Source organism: Polyodon spathula, chromosome 6, assembly GCF_017654505.1.
Source record: "Polyodon spathula isolate WHYD16114869_AA chromosome 6, ASM1765450v1, whole genome shotgun sequence".
NCBI classification, from domain to species: domain Eukaryota; kingdom Metazoa; phylum Chordata; class Actinopteri; order Acipenseriformes; family Polyodontidae; genus Polyodon; species Polyodon spathula.
In genome coordinates this window covers 63,633,601-63,639,833 of record NC_054539.1, presented here as the reverse complement: position 1 = coordinate 63,639,833, position 6,233 = coordinate 63,633,601, and the positions used below count along the sequence as shown (strand labels likewise).

Below are 6,233 nucleotides of genomic sequence, written 5' to 3'. Positions count from 1 at the left end.
AGTTTTTACAGTTCCAGTGTCCTAAGACTCCACAAGGTCTTATTACCAATTTTTTTTGGTCTTATTAATACAAATCCTGTGTTTTATTTTGGTAGGTTCTGCTAAGGACAGTGGGGGTAATGGTTGTAAACTGTGCAACAGCAACAATCCTGTGAGCCTCAATATTGTAATTATTGTTGTACTTGTACTTGGCATCTGGCAGAAGGAGAAAGACAGATAAACCAATTTTTAGATTACTGTTATAAGGTACGCTTTGCATCTTTTTGGAATAGCTGCAGTACTAAATAACATAGCTCTGTTCAGAAGAACACCTGAGGAAAATGTGACGTTTGTTATTTCCTTGCAGGAAAACTAAAATATGTGGAGGATTCCAGTTGAATGAGGTAAAAAAAACCCCAAACAAACAAAAAAAAACACACACATTATTCCCTGTATAGTTTTGTCTTTCCTTGATTTTTGCTCACCACTTGAAATATACATCTCAAATCTCAAAGGACAAGCCTATTAAAAGCGTAGGTGGAGAAAACCCAATCTTTTTTTTAATGCAGGTAACATCATTAAAATACAACTATTGAATAAGACTTTTATATTACCAGCATTGGGATGTATTTTTATGTATTACATAACTTTGCTTGGGATTATACCTACATGGAAATGTTGAACAAAAAGTAAACGAAAGAAAATACGACGCAGATAAAATCAGTAAGGTACATATATTATATCATTATAAAGTGCTGGATTGCAACATGCAGACACCACATTTATTTTTATTCTTAACTAAAAACAGACCGCCATGCAGTCTGGCAGTAGAACTCCATTAGAGATTGTGTGAACCACTTTCCATAACAAGACCAGGGTTTTAGCGTGGTTGCTGATTGAGGTAACACTGATTCTGCAAAACTATACAAGTTACTTACTGCACCTCTATCATTTGTCGCTAGATGGCACTGTAACTACCAAGGTACATGTAAGGTTGATGGTATAGGTTGACATGGCATACTGCTATATATATATTATATATATATATATATATATATATATATATATATATATATATTGTGGAATGCAGAACATGGTCCACAACCTCTGTAGTGAGCACTGTTGCATCGTGCACTTCAATTATTGTAACAAATCTCTGTTTAAGTTTGTTAACATCACCTAGGTCCAAAATTTCACTAAACCTTTAATAATGACATTACTAAGATTGGGCAGCAAAGAATTAAAGCTGTCTCTTAGTTTTAAACATAGCCTGTGTTCAATGTTGTGTCTCATTTCCTTGTATTTTAATTTTAATTGTTATTTACTGTATATTGTGCAGAATTTTCAAGTCAAGAGTAAGAAATGGCGTTCCTTGCTTTGAAATCATATGTCAGACCAGGTAAGTGCTTATCAAATCTTACACAGTGGACTGTGCCTTAGTCACAAAATATGCTATTCATGAGGATACAGTGGTGCCCACACATCCATCCATTTAGACACAAGGCAAAATTATAGTTATATAGGTTCATTTTACTGTTAACGTGCCCCATAAATTGGTTTCTACATATTGTGAAAGTCAGTGGGTTTGGTCTAATGTACTGTACCCTGGTGACCCTACAAGGTGGTTAGTGGTTTACTATTAACTATTGAGATTTCTGTAAGAGCTTTGTAATAGGTATTTATTTTTCACAATTTTTGCCCTTTTCGGGAGTGCTACCAATTTAAAATTCTCAGCCAAACACCTGCCTTTAATATCAATCATCAATTATTATCTTTACTGTTTTGTTTTTAATAAAAATAACTCATTTTTCAATATTTTTGTGTTTTTTTGTTAGCTTTTGTTTTTACTTAATAGGATGTTGTTTTTATTACAAAGCATTATACCTAATGCAGATGATCACTCTGCAGACACTCAGAATACAGTGAACACAATAGAGGAGAGTCTGTTTCAAGCTGTGTATCTAGAGATTGTTCATCTCTATCTGAAGGGAAAAGCTAAGACAGAGAAAAACAAGCAGAAAACTAAGTTCTGTTTGCTCTTTATACCATTAGAACACTGTATTATACTGTATTGTGTGATCTGTAACCACTGAAACATGGATCTATGTACATTATTACAGCTTTTATTATTATTTTACCCAAGGGAAATGGTCATTTGTGTCTTATTTCTTGTTTTATCTTTTAATAACTATGCATATATTGTGTTTGTTTCAAACAACTTTTTTTGCCTCCTATGGAACTGATTGGCTAATGTCAAAGTATCACATGTCATATGTAAACTAATAGTTAATAGCTAATGTGTTGCTGTTTAGGTAGAGTACTTGTTATTTTCTTTACACTGAAAGCCAAACTCCCATATCTGTTTATCTGTACAGATAAGAAAAGAAAGCCCAAGGCACAGAAGTCTGCCAATACTGATGATGTTGCTGACCTGTTAGCTTGGACGACCATCCAGCCTTCCATAAAATAAACCCCTGAACTTGGTACCAATGCTGAAGGAGAATGGCATCCCAATGATTCTGAAAAACAGGAAGATGATCAAAAGCATTCCAGTGTCTGTGCCGCATAATTCCAGCATACCCATTGCCTTGAAGGAAACCTTGTGAGAAAACCCTATAATAGTTCTGTAGCAAAAAATAAATAAATAAGTAAAGAAGCTGCACATTCTCTCTCTCCTGTAATCTAAGAAACAATGTAGTTTTACTGCATCCTCTCCATTTGCTCTGACCCAGTTGCAGCTGGGTGGCATTGACTGGGGAGCAACATCTTTTGGCGCCTCACCATCAGTACTGGTGCATTAAACACTGTCTGCAACATCTAGGCAAGATGATAGCCTAACACCTTTGCAAAGTTCTAAAGACAGTGAGTGCACAAAATGTTTAGTCCACAGCACTGGAAAAAGAGAGAAGTTGGCATTTTGCAATGGAACAATGGAGCATAATCCTCTTTGCACAGATTTGAAAGAAAATTAATCAAAACCTGCTCCCAACCTCACAGTTCTCCTTAAGAGATAGAATTTTGTTGAAGAACTTTAATCACTACAGTACATCACATCCTCAGAATAATGGTATTGTAAATGTTAGCTTGAAACCACTAAAATATCTGACCCCAGTGGAGCAGAAAAACGAGTGCTTTGCAGTTGAAAAAGCACTGCTTAGTAAACCTTCAGTTGTTGAATGTTAGAATGTTAGAGTGTAAAAGAAAAACTACCAAGTCAGAAATCCTGTCATAAACAGGTTGAAAAGCATGCCTCTGTAAAAACTAGCACACATCTCATAAAACACGCAAGAGGTGAGAAAGAGCGACATCAAAAAGTCTGTCAAAGTAAAGGATGTAGAAAACCAACACCATGTTAATTCTACCAACCAATCGAAAATGAGTTCCCTGCCACTGAGTCAGTCAACCACACATTGGTGGTAGCTAAAAACATTAAGAAAAGTGTCTTTAAAAGAGTGTCTGCCACAATTTGTGTTCCTCTAGCGAAGACCTCGACACAGAGAACACAAGTATTGTATAAAAACACTAGGCTCGATCCAAAGTGAAACAAAAGTGAAAACATAAAGCCAACCAAGATGGCAAGTAAACCTTGTGCCAAAAAAGCGTTTTCACCCATTCGGGCACCCCTTTTGCCCAAAAAGTTTTTAGGGCAAACTGCCAACAGCCCCACCTAGAAAAATTAAAAGCTGCCAACTACAGATGCTGAACCTGGAAATTGAAAAGGAGAAGCAAAGGTTTCCCTCTGGGGTTAAACACTGTGGTATAAGCAGCTGTTCCCAGAACCCTGTGCATAATTCTGGAGCTTGACACAGTGAAAGAGATGACCCTATCATTTCATTAAACAGTTTGTTACCTCTGGCAGAAAGGATAAATTTAGATCTCAAAATGAATCGATTATGGTGTAGCAACTCAGGTTTTTGCATGTCTTGTATCAATGTTTCATAGATTCCCTCAAATTTAAGGCTAAATTATGCTGGCTGAGCACAAGAACATTTTAGTCTCAGAATTTAAAAACAGTAAGCTTGTATTATTCTCCTACCAGCCGTACCTGTAATTTCCTTTGGATGTCCACTTCTTCAGTGGTTTCAGTTGAATTTGTTCAGTGATTATTGTGCATTTTGGTTTTCCATGTTTCTTTGATACTGCTTTGTAGCCATTTCCTTTGTTGTACTCTGATACGAGTGATTTTCTCAAACCTGAATCCAGCTCCTTTGTCTTGACTATCAATTTTCTTGCTATTGACTTTATCATGCAGCTTAATTACTGTGTAATGTTTTTATTTTTTTAAATCAATAAATATATTTAATTAGTTCTATTACATTTTTGCAGATTTTTAATGTATAGGTGCCAATACTTTTGTCATGTACAAATATTTTAAATTACTATTGTAAAAATCTTTTTTATTTATTTTTTACACAAAGATTGTTAATCTACTAGAAAGGGTGTATTTTGGTCTTTTGGTCATAGGTTCCAATATACTTGTCTGTGACTAAATGTTAATGATTTATAAGCTGAAGATGCATGGTCATTTTAATGACACTGTTTAGTACCTAAAGGTAATTATTGACTAATATTTTACAATTTTTTTGAAGACTATGCCATATATGAGGGTCATCAAACAATGTTTTTTAATTATAGGATCATGTTATAGAACTTGATGTGTGTGTGTGTGTGTGTGTGTGTGTGTGTGTGTGTGTGTGTGTGTGTGTGTGTGTGTGTGTGTGTGTGTGTGTGTGTGTGTGTGTGTGTGTGTGTGTGTGTGTGTGTGTGTGTGTGTATATATATATATATATAAAATAAAGGCTGAGTTTGGATTCAACTTCCTGCTAAAAATGCCTCTGTTCCACACCTATACATACTATTGTGATGTCCCCAGCATCCTCAGGTAATACATTTCTATTGACCCCCAAAATCTCAAATAATATGTTATTGTTGTAACAATAAAAGATAAGATGGTTTATTGTCACGTTTACTCTGGCACACATTGTATAAATGCTAGTACTATTTGCAAATGTGCATTCAAATATTCAGTACCATGCTAGAATAATAAGAATAAGAATAAGAATAATCCTTTGAGGGTTTTGATTTGCTTTAACTCAACATCAGTGGATTTGTGAAATCACATTTTAGTTTGAACCTAAATATATTATTAACATCTAGAGATTCCATTCCAGATGCAAGCAGTAATCTTCTATAACTTTAGTCATATGCAGATTTTTTAACTGTTCATCTATAACTCAGAAAAGGATGATATAACCTTGATTATTATTATTATTATTATTATTATTATTATTATTTGGGGGGTTGCCCTTAATTCAATGCAGAAAAGGTCCATTAATAATATTCAAAACAGAAAATATATTTTATTTTTTCATTTACTTCTTAAATAAAATATTAAGTTAGTTATGCAAAAACAAAAATATACTGAAATGAAGATAACATCTTCACGCTTCTAGTAGTACATACCACTTCTTTTTATTTGTATCTGATTTCAGGCTGTTTGTTTCTCTGTCAAGTTGTTGAAATATTTGTGTTTCAGGGGAATCTGAGGTCTAAAAAGAACCTCCTGAGGGAATTTATAATCCTCAACCTATGTTTTGTTCTATATGAGCCTTAATCTTGGAATTCTCCCTTTGACTAAAATAAGTGACTTGGACTTGTTTATAATGTTTATAACAGCAATGAAAACAGGATGACAATTCTGTGGATTGTGTTTACCCTGTATCTCATTCAACCCTGCAATAGTTATATAGTGAATATGTGTACACAAACCCGCTGCGTTTCGTTCTTATTAATACTTCTTTCCTCTGCAAATCATAAATTGATCATTAAATGGCAGATATGAATTTACTATTGATGGTCTTGCTGTGCTTGTCATATATGATCTTACATTTTGTGGCTATAAGAATTGTGATGTATCATTATTAAATAACAGCACCACATTTACATAAATGGTTCATACTTGGTAAACAATATCGATAAAGTGCCATCACTGTATTTTACTTATTTACATTGACAAGAAGTTGAATTTCTCCATCTTTCTGTGCAGCATATAGAATATACAGTGCATGATGTCTGTGTGTGTGTGTGTGTGTGTGTGTGTGTGTGTGTGTGTGTGTGGGTGTGGGGGGGGGGGGGGGGGATAGGAAAGAAGTTTGCAAAAGCAATCCTTATAAGTACATATGTATAACATGTTATTTTTTTTCTTTTCTGGGATCATGTTGTTAAGGTGTTTGTTTCCAGGAGTAAAGTGTCAG

The 6,233-nt window shown here is 34.5% G+C and overlaps 1 long non-coding RNA gene across 1 annotated transcript; it reads left to right on the top strand.

Moving 5' to 3' along the window:
• The first annotated feature begins 288 nt into the window (after nucleotides 1-288).
• Nucleotides 289-4,200, top strand: LOC121316587. Its single transcript, XR_005950422.1, has 3 exons — nucleotides 289-383; nucleotides 1,319-1,378; nucleotides 2,355-4,200. It is a non-coding gene; the product is annotated as an uncharacterized LOC121316587 (long non-coding RNA).
• Nucleotides 4,201-6,233: the final 2,033 nt, after the last annotated feature.